Source organism: Rhyacophila brunnea, unplaced genomic scaffold (genome assembly GCF_057557595.1).
Source record: "Rhyacophila brunnea isolate RB1 unplaced genomic scaffold, BYU_Rbru_1.0 scaffold_15, whole genome shotgun sequence".
NCBI lineage: Eukaryota > Metazoa > Arthropoda > Insecta > Trichoptera > Rhyacophilidae > Rhyacophila > Rhyacophila brunnea.
In genome coordinates this window covers 25,481,179-25,500,521 of record NW_028232806.1, presented here as the reverse complement: position 1 = coordinate 25,500,521, position 19,343 = coordinate 25,481,179, and positions in this window count along the sequence as shown.

Here is a 19,343-nt window from a genome sequence, read left to right as displayed (position 1 = left end):
TTCAAGGCACACCTTATTGTTCCCATACACATTGTCTGGTATAATATTGAGTAGGGTAACGGAGATAAAAGATTTGGGTGTATTGTATGATGCAAAGTTCACTTTCAATCAGCATATTCTTGACATCAGTACTAGATCTAGCAAAATGCTTGGTTTTGTAATGAGGGTTTCAAAATCATTCGAAAACGTCCGAGTGCTACGTACATTATACGTATCATTTGTGTTGAGTATTCTTGAATATGTAAGCATTATTTGGAGTCCTAATAGGTCCATCCACACAATTAAGTTGGATCGAGTCCACAATAGATTTCTTAGATTTCTATACTTAAGAACATACGGGTTCTTTCCTTATGATAATGACAATAAAATGAATTTCCCGACTCGTTTTCTTCTGGGTATGCTATCAATGCAATCCCTGTCTACCCGAAGAGTGATTGTTCTTTTAAAGCATTTCTTTTTACTTCTTCGTGGGTTCATTTACAATCCGTTTATACTGGCAAATATTAGTTTTCATGTTCCCACCAATATCACTCGTAGCTCCACGGTCTTCAAGATACCTCGTCGCAGGACAGATGTTATGTTTCATGATGCTGTGTATCGTTCAATTAGATTATTTTATGGCACCATAAAGGTTGATTTGTTTTTTATTAACTACATAATGTTTGTGGACGTATTAAATAGGCTAAATTTATAATTGTATAAATTATCAGATTTCATTAATATTTACAAATGCTGTCTTTTTATTGTTTTTGTAATTAAGATATTTTTGTACATTTACGTAATACTGTTTTTATAAATAAATAAATAAAAATAAATAAATAAATAATATGTATGAAGCTAAATCAAAACTTTACCAGTACTCGAAAAATGTGCTACAGAATTTCATGAGCTTTTAATTTAAATATAATTTATATTATATATATTTATATATATATATCGTATTCATTATTTCCGTACCTATTCATTCTTTCTTCTTCTTTCATCCTATTACATCCCAGCATTGAGGTATACGACAAGCACAAGTTCGTGCCACTTCTCTCGGCCCATTACTATCTCTCGCGTCTCTTGCCATACCGCTTTTGTAGCACGACTGCAGAGTGAGGAAAGGCCTACCCACGGTGATGAAACTCTTAACTCATATAGTGCGAACACCGTGATTGGCGCGTTTGGAGTACTTGGCCATTAGATATAATTAACGTGTTTTTTAAATGTGGTAATTAAAAGGTAATTAAAAATTCAGCAGTGATTGTATTAAGGTTGTTGTATCATAAGGTTACAAAGTATTCCACTCTCTAGTGACATCCGGAATACATGTCCCAGCCCCGTGAACTATCTCTTCGTGATAACTTCAATCAACGGCGGCTGCTGTGACCGCTCATGAACTCGAGTGTTTCTAACGCGGTCCTACCAATGTACCCCTAAGATTCAAAACACAACATCCTTAAAAAAAAAGTTAATGCTTTCTTATAGAATCTAATCGTATTGCCAATTTCCCCAATCCTGTGCTATTTTTTTTATGTAACTGGGTCGTTGTATAGCCTTTGCACACAATTTGTGGGATAGATCTTTCTACCAAATTATCAAACGCTGAAGTGAGTTTCGTAGTTTAAACAGTTTTTAAGTAGAATATTTAAATACTAAATATTATACTCACTTATGCTGGCATGCAATTAAAATTGTTAATCATTCTGTTATGTCCTAGTGATGAGTAGCTTGAGGAAGTAGGAGATCTGGGTTGACAGGTAACCTATATGGTTTGATGGTATTAACCTTCCTTAAGTTCTTACCAGAATTGGGACACTCTGTGAAACTCCTTGATGTAATTCTTCACAGTTTTCTTGTACATTTATAGACTGTTCGTCTTTGAAGGTAATTTGTCAGGAGATTTACCTTCTAGGATGCTTGAGCGGTGGGAGTTTGTAATTGATTGTGAACACGGCGGAGCAAATAGTGTTTTACGTAAAGTAAAACATTACTATTTATTTCAGTAATAATTTTAGTACAAAGTGTTTGACAGACAGAGGTTACGTACTGTACAATGGTTGGAAACGAAAGACAACAGGAGTGACATTCCCTGAGGTTTTATACTATTCTCTTTAATGGGTTTTTGACTTGAACAGACTGCACGTGTTCGTTATGATATATGCTTTACATTAACAAGAAATAACATTTATAACATTATTTGACTATGCAGGTGTTCATAAGTATCTAAACTAATCCAAAAGGATGCACATTTGTGCAATTAATGTAGATAACGGATTGCTCTACTTCGAGTATAAAACATAAGCTCGTAAATAATATTGATGTTTACCAGTTAAGTGCTTTTTATGGTTTATTTCTACGCTTGCAAAAGCGTGAGAGCAATTTCATAATGATGCATTTGTTGAAATCAACATAGTTAAAATAGGGTATGAATCGCAGGTGTTTACTCTAAAAGGGTGAGAACAGATTGCATGAGCTCGTAAATAATATTAATAATTATCAGTTAAATGTATTTCTTAACTCGTGTCAGTATTTTAAAAGAGGGTAAAGTGCTATTTGTATAAAAAGATACATATATCATCGTATTTATTTCTGCAGAGGTGCATCCGGTTCAAGACGTTATTTTAGTTAATTTACTGCTTTTAAATGGTGACCTGAATGCTGTGAGATCCCTTTGAACATTTCTTAAGTTGACACAGTCAAGTGGGTGCATAAATGTTTATATTATATTATATTGTTTACTTTAAAAGCTTAAAGTTTGTATGATGCTATAATCAAATAGCATTGTAAATTAAATAGGTGTGATGTCTTATTAGTGTACACAACAATTCGACATAACTTAACATAATAATATATGTAATTAAACATTTACATAACTTGAAAACATCGCAGATATAAATAATACCCACTAGAAAAAATCACATTTGAAAAAATACGATGCCTGACGGGATTTGAACCCGTATAACCAATGGTATTGCTCCAATATGCTCTAGCTAATCAAGCTACAGGCCTCCTACTTAATTACAATAATATTAACTAGTAGGTTCTACATGAAATACCTATCAAGTTGTGTTATTATTGACTATCGGTTTTTGTGTTTTAAATCAAGGAATATTAATTGCCTTTATTACCAACCGATGCCCAGCTCTCGCCAAACATTTAGTTATAACATCTACATGAACTTTTTAACAATTTGTAATAAGCCAGACGCTACCAGTGGATATAAGGGTTCAAATCCTGTCAGGCGTCGTATTTTTTCTAATGTGATTTTTTCTAGTGGGTATATATTATATATCTGTGGTGTTTTCACTTTATTTATGTTCAATATATGATTAATTCTCAATACTTGATTAAAAATTGTTAGCAAGTTCAAGTAGACGTTATAACTAAAATATTTGGCGAAGGTAATTAATATTCCTTTATTTAATACACAAAAATCGATAGTCAATAATAACGCTATTTGAGAAGCATTTCATGCATGACCTACTAGTTTAAATTGTTGTAATTAGATAGGAGGATCGTAGCATAATTGGTTAATGCACAGTAAGCGGCGCGATATTAGTGGTTATACGGGTTCAAATCCCGTCCAGCATCATATTTTTTTTAAATATGATTTTTTCTAGTGGGTATATATCTGAGGTGTTTTCAAGTTATGTATGTTCAATATAATTTGGAATGTTACATTCTCAAATCTTGTGAATTGTTCGTTGAATAAAAGTAATGCTTTATTAATATGTAATTGTAGAAGCTCCAAGCAATTTCTAAATGAAATACGAGTAAACAGTATTTTTAATAATAAAACCCTTCAATATAATAATTCCACAGTGAATTCATTTCACGGCGGATGGATACAACCAAGACATTATTATTTAATAAAGATGATAATATTATCAAATTTCGGAATCGGTATATACACCGAACCCAACGCGAATCACTTAATATTCTCTGAAGACCTTAACTTCGGCTTTCGATTCAATTTGGAAATGTTGACATGACAAGGAAATTTGTAACGCTACGTGATGCCTGTTAATTTAATGTATGAACAGATGAATGACGGGAAGGTCTGTATTATTCAAACTTCTGCATAAATAAACTACCCCTAAGATAAGTCTTGGTATTTCGAATAGTGTGCGTGTAATAACATTTACAACCAAAAATTTAGTTTTAATATTATGCCGTCTTCGATTATATTAATTATTCGTAGCGAGCCAATTTTTATTTGACACTCATAAGAACTCAAAATTAATCCCTTAAAAAAATGAAATAGGGACCGAATGGTTAATATGTCTGAAAATTTCCAAATCAACTTGTTTTTCGAGTTTATCGTGAATATTTCTTCACTAATATGATAAATATTGTTTAGAAAATTGCGATCAGGTACCGCTGCAGAATATAGACATATGACAGCACGCATATCAAGGGTTGGACAAGTTCACGTATCTCGGATTGAGCCTAAATAACCAAAATAAGACAGCAGAGGAGATAAAAATCCGTCTTATCTCCGGGAATAAACGCTAGCATGCCTGCAAGCGACTGATGGGGTCGAAAATTCTAGGCCAAAGAAGTAAACTTCTAATATATAAAACAATTATAAGACCAGTGGTCACTTATGGCTGTGAAACTTTGTGTTTAATCCAAAACGAGGAAAATAAATTAGCTGTCTTCGAGCGCAAAATACTCCGAAAAATCATTCGACCCACGTTGAAAAATGGGAACTACAGAATAAAAATGAACCACGAGTTGGAAGAGCTGATTGAACAGCAAATAATCATAAAATACTGTAAATCCCAAAGACTACGATGGGCGGGACATGTGGAGAGAATGCCTGAAGTTAGAGCGCCAAGGATCATGACGAAGTGGCAACCCCAACGGAAGAGACCCAGAGGCCGTCCAAGAAGGAGATGGGCTGATGCCGTAAAAGTGGACTGGCTTCATATAGGAAGACCCGGTAACTGGAGAAGTGTGGCGAAAGACTGGAGTAAGTGGAGAGCGGTTGTGGAGGAGGCCAAATCCCACCCCGGGATGTAGCGCCGTGGAAAAAGAAGAGATTGTTTAGAAAATAATTACACAAATAATTTATTCAGAAGTTATGACGTTTACATGAGTGCACAAGTTAACTCGCCCATGGCCTGACATGACATACATGCTTCGACGAGTTAGCTCCGTTCTGGCAGTGATCATGTAAAGTACAGATAGGAGCAATAATAAACATAAAACACATTTTCATCAATTGAGCTACATAATTTACTGAAGGTCAGTACGAGTTTCAGTTTAACATTAGATCATGGTTTTTTCAAGTGAAATATCTCTCGATATGAGCTGTCAGGGATAACGTTTTTTAGCTGGTTAGAGCGATATAATAGAAGATGACAATTACACCTAAATATTCATTTTCCAAATTGCTGCACCTCAATATTTAATTGTCGTCCTCTATCTGGCTCTAATCAGCTAGAAACTGTTATACTTGACAGTTCATAGCTCATCAGCTAATGCAAAAAGTCCCGTTTTTAATAAATATAATGTAACGAATGGCAGCAGTTGCATTTCTTTGCTATGTATCATCTAATATATTATTTTCTTCACTTCGAGTAAACCAAATTTGAACTAGGATTTCACTCTGAAATTTTTCATTAAAATGTAAAGTATCGCATGATGGTCCTATCAATTTTCCCTTTTCAATAGTAGTCAACCAAATTCATTCATCGACAAATGGATTCTGTAGCGACATGATATTTGTAAAATCAAGATTGTATAAATAATGTAAAAAACTGATTAGCAAACCATCCAAATCTTCAGCAAATAGATTTTTGTTTGCTTCAATATTAACTTTAGCGCAGAAATCATTTAAAAGTAGAAATATATCTAACCTATTTATTGGTAATTTAATTTCCATTTGCCCATTTTTTATGAATGCTTTCACTTGATCTTTTTGAGTTAGACAATGAATTTGAGGTCCTTGTATTGATTTATTCAAAATAATTAATTATTTTTTTTAAATAAACAAATTGGTGGGTTTAACAATAAATTTATCGTTCCTAAACAAACTTGCCTCTTCATTATGATTTCCATTAAGTAAAATTGCAATCTAAGTTCAAACACATTTTAAATCACTTGTGCACGAGATACCTAGTGCATTTGACAATAGTATAAAAGTGAGGTACAATAAATTAGTTTCCATATCTTCACACAACTTTGCAAACAATCCAACTTTTTAAGGACTGTTTTATGCAGTTTATAACTAGCGGTCGTTTTATGAACAATGCAATTGTAAACTGAAAACTAGTGGTTTGATTACTGTCTGTTCGTGCCCCCCTGTGCACTAGCCTAAAGTCAGAGTAAGTTCAAAACATCCCAGTTTGAAAATAGCATGATGTAGAATATAGTATATTTTTATGTAATACAATAATAATTACTAACTGAAAAATGCCGCATTTTTAATTCCAGTTATTTTTAAGGTAACAAACGTTAAATTGAAATAATATAAAAGAATTTCAGTGGGTGTTAAATATTAACTTGCATTTTTGACAACCGTCTTGTATACAGATTTGATTCACAGAATTTATTATATTACTTGTATCCTCGAGATATTAAATGTCTTTATCTTTAATATCTTTACACCTACTTTGCGACTTTCATTTTCAAGTTCCTATGCTAGTGCTTTTCTGGGTAATGTCGTCTGCAAACCGCATGTGAGGTATTTGCCGTTTATAGTGTTCCACTGTCCATGCAGTCGTCACCTGACCAGATCTTCCAGAGTAATGGTGAATAATTTGGATGAAATCGTGTCGCCTTATTGGACACCTTTGTTAACTTGCATGATGACCAATGAAGCTTTACGCTAGCTTTTGTATCACTGTATACTATGTTAATCAAAATGATTATAAATTGTCTATAAATTCCTTGCTTGAAAGGTATTTAGTAAGTTGTATTGTTTTTATTCAACAAAATTTCTACAGTTAATAATGTAATAATTAATGGTATATACTTAATAATAATAATATAAAACATTTTATTAAAATAATTTTATTTTATATCGAGCTAACTAAACTATCATAATAATTTGTTCATAATTTGAGTCATAAGTAAAATAGTTTTTTTCTAATACAAATTGACAATGACAAATTTCAATTGGCATAATAAACGACGCGTCTATTCAAATTAACAGCGACAAAAAAGATGTAAAATCATAGCTGTGAAAAAAATTAAATGTCGCGAAAGCTTTTAAGCTTCATTATCGTCAGAAAGCTTTCAACTGTGAACAAAAGCTTGCAATCCAATTCAACGAGAATAAAGCGGATTTCAAAATGTAGTTCGACGACTAAAAACAGGTCAATTCGCAATCCGATACAAACCACGACAGCAATATTTTGTAGGGTCGGATGTCTATGCAAATTGGTGTATTAAGTTAAGTAAGTTATTCTAAGAACGTTGTTGCACAGTATACATATCAGTTTTTCATATTATAATAGACTATTATAATTCAAATCTTTCTGTTTATTATTAATATAACTTATTCGCCTTTTAATACATTACGATATTTCAGAAATAATTAATATAATCTCAAACCGTACCTCCTTTCATATTATTTTTAAAGGATTTTCTACTATTGTCATAATATAAATTACAAAATAATATTTGTTTATTGATCATTTTTGTATCATAACAAAATATAACGTTACAAATTGGGGGATCGCCTACCTTGAATAAAAAAATATTGTCTATTACTAATTGGAATACACGAGTATTTTTTTCATTATATTCGTTCACGATTAATGCAGTAATGCCAAAAATTGCATAATGTAATAAAAGCAATTTTATTTTTATATACAATATAATAATGGATACCTTTGCACGAAATTATTTTCGATGAGCAATAATTAATGTAGTAATGCCAAAAATTACATACTGTAAAAAAGCAGTTTTATTTTTAAATGATATATATATATAATAATTATAAGTACACAATGTCTAATAATTTTTAACTGTTATTATTGAAAACACATAAAATATAATAATGGTTTACCTTTACCTACAGTTATTTTCGATGAGCAATAAAATTAATGCATGTGTAAAAATATTTCAATGGTTACTGACTTGCCAGATAACAACCAGCGGATCAGCTGGACAATCTCTAACATATCACGTACTCCTATATTATTATTATGTTATAATAATCAATCCTATTATTTAGTAGTCTTTCCACGTTATGCCGTGAATCTTAATCTCTATATTAATGATTCATTTTTCAAGTAACCTCCTATTGTGCCAACAGCTTAAAACAATCACTGCGTATTAATTTTTTTTTTTTAAATAAATTAATTAATTTTTAATTACCACATTTAAATAACATGCTAATTACATCTTATGGCCGTTTAATGGTAATGGCAAAGAATGCTCACCTATGCATTTAAAATACTATGGACCTTTTATATGTGTTTATTTAAGTTTTAAATTATTCAATTTGTCGTTTTATGCGATACGGGTTTTGCCGTTCGGCATCTCCATGTACTATTAATTGCACTCACTAAATTATTACATTTTCCTATATTTAACAGAGTGAACACAATGAAAGAAAGTGAAAACCTTAAACGTCAAAGTACAAAAACTAGTATTGTATATTTAATGTAAAACCCGTAGTAGATACACTTGACTAATGATAAAATATGACCTGTTATGAATGTAAAGGTTTAATATATAATTATTTCACTGAATGCATTAACCGTGGCACCAAAAAATAAATTACTTGAACATATTATATCAACTGTTAGAAAGGAAAAGGACGTAAGCCAAAAAAATCAAATTTTACAGGAGGCACAAAAACGTTTTTTATTATGATTTTCGGTGAAAGTTAAAATATAAAATAGACATAGACGTGAAGTGCATTAATTTGGTTTTATATTATTAATCTGATATTAATTATTACTGAGTAAGTTAAAGAAAAACCAACAAAAATGACGGTTACGCTAAATTTAGATAATAAACCGACATTTGGAGCTTACATCATTTGAACACATTAGTTGTGAACTACGTTATTATTAAAAAAACCTATTTTGAAAAAAACTGAGGGTTTTGTCCTTTTTCCATTCTACAGTCGATATACATAGTTGGGCTTATAATAAATCAATAGTCTCATTTGAAAAATCTCAGATTAGTTAAAGCGATTAGAATTATTTAAACTCAACTACCTTTGGTCGACAGTAGTTATTTTCTAAATGTATGTATGTAAAAAATAAATATTTCTACGGCTGCTTATTAGGAATATTTTTATTAAATATTCACATAGTATTTTCCTGTCAAATATCTTTAATATTTATAGATTTGGTATATAATTAAGTGTATATTTTATATTGCAATTGTGTAATTTATGCATACCTAAGTGCTACGCATTATATTACTAAACAGAAAATTTATCATTTCTGTATATTAGAATAATTGCTTAATGGGTAGAATATCCTATTTTAAAAACGTGGGATGAATTCTCATGGGCACGATTTTCCAGCCGTATGAATTATTTTCTACCTGAATTTATTATTATCTTATTTTTTATTCAGATGTAAAATATTGCCTTGGCGAGTCTGTCGCTGCATAATAAAAATGACTTTTTTATCTTCTGACCATATCATTACTGAATTATAGCTAGCCCTACCAGAATCAGTTTAGAATCAGCTTTAGTTAAATAAATAAAACAAAGTAAAACTCATTTTTTTCTAATGTAGATAAATAATTATTAGTTCATCACAAATACACGATTTTTATTATATTAGAAAAGTTATTAAAGTATACCCTATAATATGTACGTATATTTTTGGGTGTATTACTTGTACTAAGTATAGAGTGTCTTAAAATAAATAAACACTAATAATAATGATAATTATCAGAATTAGCGTATATACCTGGTAGGTAGTCGTTTACTTGTTAAAGAGTCATAATTTTTAGAGGCAAAAAATACATATTATTATAGGTTATTTATTCTATATTACACTACAACAGGCCAAGGTGCAATTCAGGAGATGAATTAAAATCTATCATACCAGGTACATCTGTAAATTTATTTAATAATAATACTAGTGGCGCTTCTAGTAGTGAACTGTAATTTTAAGATGCTGGTTTTGGATTACGGATCTAGGAGGAGGGGGGGTTTACAGGATGCCAGATACTGACCTTTTATGTTGACAGGGCTGGCATGCGCTGAACCAGTTAATAACATAATCACTGCTGAGCTGCTAATTAATTTTTAATTACCACATTTAAATAGCACGTTAATTATATCGAATGGCTAACTAATGGTTACGCGCCTAGCGCGTCTTTAGCACTGGAAGACTTAAGGGACTTGGAGGCCCAAGGCACAGACGGATTTTTGAGCCCACAGTAAAGAAATAAATAAACAAACTTAAGTTCTTACCTCCAACGTGCCTAGAAAATATTTCAACGTATCTCTTTTGTAGGATCGCATGAAAGTGATGACCCATAATAATACCATAACGCAAACGCGCTAGTCGCGGTGTCAGCACAAATGAGTTGACTCATTCACTGCTGACTAGATAATGACTTTTAAATTACCACCTTTAAAATGCACGTTAATTACATCGATCGGCCGCCTGGTCATTACGCGCCAGATGCGTCTTCAGCGTCCAAAGTGTCCAAGCGCTCACGCACTGGTAAACGGACGGTTCGGGATGTCACTCTGACGGCATCACTCGATTTTGGGATGAATGATGATGAAAAGTTCAGGATGGATGATAGACGTGACGTTTGCTCAAACCTGTTCGATTGAGAAGCAGAAATATTTTTTTATTTTCACCGGTTATATGCCTTCTGAATAAGGCTGTGATCGACAAGCCGCAAATATAAATTTTGCTAGTTATCTCGTCCGAATTTAAACTTAAATTACTTGCCACCGTCGATTTATTTGTATAATCTAAAAAAATAAATACACAGTAACATCTGTTTGAAAAATTATGAAATACTAAGCCACAAATTATTGGTATTACAGCGATTTTAGTAAGAGCTTTGCTCTACATTCAACGTGTGTTGTTAAAAATCTGCGGCCTGTCAGATACTGCCATAGTTATATCGTGAGGCATAGTAAAGGTTAATAATATATTATATCTATGTACCTACCTCGATCTAGATGATAGTGGATATAAACTGACAGATTATTAAATTATTAAAACTGTGCCGACATTACAGCGATTTACTAATTTCATCACTCGTATGTAAAAAAGTTATTTGACAATACCTACATAAATGTCAATAGTGAAAAAGTAGTAATGCTATTCGCATCTCATTGAAGTCATATATTATTCAAGAATTAACATTTTCAAATTTCCGAAGAACGCACATGCTATAATTACGTAATAGCCTTTGACAGCTGATTTTTGATGGATATATTTCAAAAGCTTTTCCAAGCTATGAATTGTTGAATAACGATTATTTTTCATTTACTTATTCATATATTTTAAATATGGAAAGATAGTATAAACGCAATACACGAAAATATCATAGATAGTTAAAATCTTTGAGTAGTCAATGTGTCAAAATGTTTTTCTTTAAATTAACAGTATATCTACTTCTCTCATTATCAAATGATTAGTATATAATCAAGATATTTTCTGTAGTATTAAAACTATAAAGTATTTCAGGTACAATAGATAATAGACAATAATAGGTCTCAGATAACAAAGATGCTTAATTTTCCAACTCTATATAAAATTCATTTTATATAACAAAATATATAACTTTAGCACAGAAAGATGTGTTATGTTGTGGCTTTGTGATTGGTATGATGGTAGATTTACTTTATTATTCCAGGTAGCATAAAATAAAGTGAAAATTGTCCTGATGATTGTAAACTTTTGATAAAATGAGAATACAAGATCTTATATCGATAATACTTCACTTGTCTCACCTACCTCAAATCTCCAGATATTGTTGCTAGTCAGTAGTTACGGGTCATGAGTTGACCGTGATAGTAATTACATTCAGTTACGTCAAGACAACAGACGCGCCTAGACTCGTTAAATATAAGCCGTCATTAAGCACACAGTGATTCATCCAAAATGCAAATTTTCCCTTTGTTGCGCTAAATCTGATACGGTTTAAGCGAATGTCGCGTCTATCATCCATCCTAAACTATCCATCATCGTTTATGACAAAACACAAGTGAAACCGTAAGAGTGACATTCCAAATCGTCCGCCCATTCTGTGCGTGAGTGCGTGAACACCAAACCAGCTCCAGCACGCGAGCCCTCTCCACATCAAAGATCCGTTCCTGACATCCTGTTTAACTCCTCCCCTTTCTCTTAGATCCATAATTCACAAGCATCTTCAAATTTTATTACAGTCCACTGCAAAAAGTGCAACCGTAAAAATGGTCGTTCCTGCCGGGTTTAAACCAGCGATCTATGTATAAATACTCCATTACCTACCATATCACTCTCACTTCTTCATATCTAACGAGTCGAGCATCTCGTTTATTCGTTTATTTAAAAAATATCTATGTGAATTTGTCTTCGCTTTCGTCAACCAGGAAATTAAAAACAACTGACGTTGATTAAAAATCTTTATACCGTGAGCTGTTATTTAAAGTATCCCGTTAATTAGAAAATAATTTTCCATATTGTCCCCATTTCAAATAAAAGTCTAAATTAACTACGCAATAAAAAAAAAGGTTAAAAAAGTGAACGACACTGTTTTCATGCCTTACTAATGGGTTATCAGTTTTATCTCCCCAAAGAAATCGCCATGCCTTATTGACCCGATAAATCATAGCCAGTGGGGGAGAGAAAGTTTTTCGCAGGCCCATAAAACAGAATTATTGTCATGTGGGATGGTAATAAAATTCCTTTTGATTAAAATTTCTCATTAATTCAGAGATATTCATAGCTTACGGAAGATTTTTTTTTATAAATTATTATTAAAGTTTCATTTATGCGTTTTTACGTATTTTCTTGTGATAAATAGATATTTGAGTGTGCCTAAAAATAATTTAACTTAAATAAGGTTTTATAAATGAAAAATCATCTAACCAGTCAACTGTACCTTTGACCAAAATGTTTTTGATGGCATTTTGTTATAAAGCATATTTTCTATGCCAACACAAAATTTCAAACTCTTTAACTTATAAATAAATGCGTTATCGTTATTCACATAAAACACCCAACTGCAGGTGCCAAATGTTGAATGTCGTAAATGGAATAATTCCGCTCTTTATATTTTTTTATATATATAAAAGGATAGCTAAAATAATATATTACTGCATAGTGCAGCTTATTTGTAAAAAAAAAGGTATTTTTAGAATTGTTGAATTATTATGTTTTTTCTCCTTTATAAAGAATTTGCACAAACGGAGTTAGTCTGTTTGCAGATTCAGCAGTCGCTTTACCATCCTGGAACTAGACTCCAGCATATGAAAAACTATATTTTTGAGATAATTGTATTCGAAGATTTTAGCATCAACCATCCTTGCCATATTAAAAAACATATTTGGTAGAGTTATACATAATTTGGTAAAATAAAAATAAGATCAGTAAAATTACACTAAAATGTAACTTACTGACATCTGTCAATTGTGTATGTAGATGTAACAAGTTAAAAGTCGCAGCTAAAGTATACTGTGTCGAAGTATGGTATTATTTCGGTAATATACCGAATCTTTATATTGCATTGTCATTATACATTTAGATAATTAGTTACGACATTGTATATTTGTATTATTTATTTTATAATAGACAAAGTACCCTATCAGTATATATGTTTATATAAAAAATGATGTTAGTCAAATTGGCTATAATATGTGCAAAAATACGATTACTTACCTAAAAAAATATATGTTAATACACCTCTTCAGTTCTTCAGTAAGCGGTTAGGATTTTCATGGGATTGTAACATGAATATTGATAATGTTACTAGTCTTAACTGTCAAATTTATCAAAAACTGAGAGCATCCTTATACAATTTTTGATTCATTCAAACAGTTAATTTCATAATTACCATGTCTTTGCTCAATCATTTAACTTATAAATATTTTCCGACCATGTCTGATCCTAATAGGATGATATAGGCCTCCACAGAGTAGAGGTTTGTATTAACAGATTTCGTTTTTTACGAGAAATCTATATCAGACACTTGCTCAACCTATTAGGCCCATAGCCTGACTCACGAAAAAATTGAAAAACAATATATGTGTACTTGCCAGACCCAGGATTCGAACCACAGCGTGATAGTCAAACGCTTAAGCCACGCGGCTACTGCGGGTGTACTTAGAAACTTACGAATTATTTATTTTTACTCATTAAAATGTACTTTTTTAGCCACGTCTATACAGTATTGACAGCAATAATAAAATTACATTAAAAACACGAACACAAAAGTTAATATCGGTACCTACTTGTACTTAATAAAGCCCACCGTATGAGCAAAATATGTGTTATAAAAGAACGCTTTCTGATATTATAATCACTTGACAAATTAAGTTTACCATTCTATTAGTAGTATTAAACGTTAATTAATTGATACTCATAAATATTGTTTTATTATGTACTACATTCATGGCAATTTAAAATACGATAGTTTATAAATACCAAAAGTAAAGCATTAGTTTATAATATAAAATATCTAGCCTGTAATAGGATGGGATTGAAACAAACTCTTATTTACATATTTTTAAATAATGTACATAAATGCATAAAAATTGTATATTACCTATATCAAACGTAGCTTACCGAAATGTCATTTGCTCAAAATATGCTGTCTACATGCATCACTGCACTAACTTACAAAATATAGTTTTGTAGCTACTAATACGACTATCATAATAAACATATTCCAGAGGTGCCACCGATTATTATTGTATAACTAAAGCTTCATAATGCAACTCGAGTATAATGATCAAATACACTTTTTACTAACATTGCTATATTGAGTTCAATAGAGCTTATTATATAAGTTGACACTAAAGTAATACGAGAACAAAAGTCCCCATTTATGACAAAAGCATAGATTATTAAAATGGGGTTACATTAAAAATGTATCGCAACATTGTCTTCTGAAATTTTAGTCCCTTTATAATGTTACATGTCTAAAAATATTATTGGTCGTATAATCGCTACATTAAAATAAACACTAAAAGAAGACTCAATATTTTAATTTATATTTATTTCTATACGGTGTTGAAATCATCATCAGCCGGGGTCAATCCACTGCTGGATGAAGGTCTCTCCAAGGTTCTTCCAACTCTCTCGGTCTTGTGTTGTTCGCTGCCACGCGTTTCCGCCGAACTTTACCAGTTCGTCAATCCAGCGGCTTTTAGGTCGACCCTGTGGCCGTTTCGTGACCCTGGGTACAACTGGATGACGGCATTTGTCCAGCGGCCGTCCTTTTGGCGAGCAATGTGCCCCGCCCATCTCCATTTAAGCTGTTTGGCAACGTCTATTACATCGCGTACTCCTGTCTGCTTCCTAACCCATTCCTTTTTCTTACGGTCCTTTCGCGTGATGCCCAACATACACCTCTCCATGCTTCGCTGTGCAACTCTTAGCCGTTGGACATTTCTCCTGTTGAGGGTCAACGTCCCGCAGCCATACGTGAGCACGGGCAGCATACATTGGTCAAAATACTAACTCAAAAATATGTATATTATATATAATAAAAGAAATTATGCGTTTTAGGTGTGGTTGTTAAATTATTAGTAAGTGTAAGTACGTTAGGACTAAAAAATGGAGCAATCTAGACATCAGTTATAATTCATGCATTTAATTAATACATACTTTCATTTAATATACAAAACTGATAGCCAGCATTATTAACGAAATTTGATAAGCATTTATTGTAAGAACTACTAATTAAGCTCGTCGTCATTAAGTAGGATGCCAGTAGCTAAATTGGAAAGGCACATTGGCGCAAATCCAGTCGGTACAGTGTCAAGTCCCGTCGGGTGTCGTATTTTTTTTCAACAAAAAAAAACCTAGTGGTTATAATTATATACATGAAATGAATTCAAATAATGTGTGTGTAATATAAAATACTTAAAATATCGGCTGGCTTTATCCACCGGGTATTTTAAAATCCACGTTAATTGGTTCTCACATCGCGTTTTTATTTTATCGAATGTGTATATTTTTATAACGCGTACTCTTTTATTTATTGCGATTTTTTGAAATTGAAACGGATCCAATAATTAGACTTTTTGAACAGGGGTATTTTTAAATTTAAAAACCTAATACGGCCGATTCCAATAAATGCTTATTTTTATGTATTTTTTTTGTTACATTCTAAATGATTAATGATAGAAAGCCTTTTTCAAAGGGGCTTTCGTTTTTTATTTCACATATTATTATTACAAAAATATCATACAATCCTAATCGCTATACAAAAGTTTATTTTGGTTTTATTTTAGTAGTATGAAAGAACACATACCTACAGACTTTTACCAAATGGATATCCATTAAGTATTTTGTCAAAAATTTCTATGCTTATACAATATAATTTAAAAATTTAAAAGTTATTATTATTTATATTAGTGTGAGTCAGGGTGTGGACCTAATATGTTGAGCAAGTGGCTGACATCCATTTCTCGTAAAAAACAAAATCTAGTAATACAAACCTCTACTCTGTGAAGGCCCATATATGATCCTATTAGGATCGTACATGGTCGAATAAATAAATATGACATAACTCATTGATATTTTTATTAGGAAAGTGTGTAATATTGTATTATTGGAATATTAATTTTTTTTTAAATAAAAATAAAAATAACGACAACTTATTCGATTTGTGATGTACCTTAAAATCTGGCTAATTTAAAAAAACGCATCAAAGCATTTAAATTGAATTATTTTTTCATCGATGAATTTTTTCCGACAAAGTAATTTGCTATGAATATTTAAAAATCCGTTGCATTCATTAAAATACAGAGTTAATTAAAAAACAGTGACATTTTACCTAAATTAATAAATATATACAATAAAATACTTACTAATAATAAAATTGGAGTATCTGTCTGTCTATTTAATAGGTTAATTGTCTATATTCTTAGTGCTAATTTAAAAAAATCTTATAACTACTAACTTACTCTAAATATATATATATATATATATATATAGAAAACAACGCACATTGAACAACAGGAGGTGATTAACGGATTGTCAAACAAATGTTTGGATATAGAAATTATCATTCAAATAAATATAGTATCTCTCATTACTTTAATATTATAATGTATCATATTATGTTGTTTCAGTGTGTTCTTCCTTTTTCTTCCTTCAACATTTCAAGCTCACTACTGATGCCGTTTTGACAGCTGTGTCGAAATGGAAAAGTTTACGAACCGGAGCGCTCGATATTTTTTTAAAGATATTGACATGGTTATCAAATTGTATATATATTTTATAAAAATAAATGTGTTAGATTTTTTGTAATAAAACCTATCTAGCTCATGCGGTCTAATTATTTTTTACTCGATACGGAGTGATAATTTTACCTATTCACCAACCGGAACGGCGCTCCGGTACGCTCCGGTTCATTTCGAGCCCTGCGTTTTGAATAGTCTATACATGCAGCTTACGCATCATCTTATAATATCGCGGGTTCTAGGATCAAATCTTCGATCTAGCAAATACGCATAAGTATTGTTTTTCAATTTGTGTTAGGAGTCACAGTGTGTACCTAATAGAGGTTGAGCAAGTGGCTAACATTCCTCGTTAAAAAAATATATGAATACAAACCTCCACCCTGAGGAGGCTCATTATAATGATCTTATTATGACCAGACATGGCATAAAGAAAGAAGAAGAAAAAGATAAATAGTTTAAACACATAAGTTGAGTGAGAAGGATTTTGTCTTTAGAAAAATAAAAATAAATTATATACCTGTATTAAAATACACTGAATACCTGCTCTCCATTTTGTTTTTCTTCACACTTATATTTTTCAAACAAATCAAAAGTAATGATGAAAAAATATTACAATTGTTTAGTACATAATATACATAATAATAATATGTTACCTATACCTGAATTTTTACTATATATTATACTAATATTAAAACCTGCATGGTAATCCAATGTGACAGCACAAGGCAAACGGCATAGTAAAAGTCAGGCTAATATACCTAAAATTATTATATTGTCTGATCAAGTATTATCAAAAAATTAATGCTAAATCTATTCTTTGCCCGATTTAATGGCTCAATTACTTAATTGACGATGAACAATAAAAAAGAAACTTGTATAGTTTATCAACCATGTTTTATATGGTGTTCATGCGGTTTCAGTATCGCCAACGCTGATCACGTCTACTTCCGCCTCCCACGCGGACTACATCCGGGCGGAAAAAGCATTTTGACGTAATCTGAGCGAGGTCTAAAACTATTGGCCATTCAAATTATTATTCGAACTTTTACGCAGTGTATTTCTAACTAAGTGTATTTTCGAGTTTTCATTGTCAAATCATTCGCTGGGTACTCTTACTTAGGAGGAATAAAATGTAGCTTTTCCGCAGCTTTTTTTATGATGAAATTTTATTACTTTTAAAAACATTCTTACAATTTCCGTCTTTCAACATCATAATATAAGAAGAAAAAAATCAATCGATATAACATAAAAAGGTTTCTTTACTTTTTTTCTTTTATCACTTAATTTTATATTACAAAGTACTTACTTAAGCTACATGACAAATGAATTTTATGAAAAAAACGTTACCCATTTATATTATAAAAATAAAAATGAACTTTTTATTTTACGTTTTAATTAATGTAATACTATCCAGTCTATATTTTAGATATCTTTAATTTTAAATGCCCACTAATAAATTTTTCATTACATAACCTGTAGGTAGAAGTTTATACTTTTCACTTGAAAAATAAGTAGTAGATTTTATCTTGCCATCAAATTAGTATACCTACAACTTAATTCACAGTTTGTTACGTATTCGCGTTTCAAGACCCATTTTCATTCTTGATTTGATTGGCCAAGCGTTCCGGTGTTTTCCTTCATCGTCTCTGTAAATCATCACTCCTTCCCTTCCGCCATTTAAATCATGTATATAAAGAATGTAATAAATTTTTCTCAGAAATATGCTTAAGACTCAGTCTCGAAAGTCGGAATATGCATTCTTCTCTTGGTGCAGTCTCCTATCAAAGGTTGGCGATATAGTTGCAGTACACCTTCCAATAATTCTGGGCCAGTCGTATCAAAACTCAAATGCCTTAAACATTAAACCACTTACAAAGGTTACGTAGCCAAGAAAAGTTTCATCTACCCACGTTTATACTCATGGTCCCCCACAAGGGGGTGTACTGCGGATCGGCCAGCTTAATGAAATAAACAAAATACAAGAAGCGACTTAATAAAATATTGACTTTGG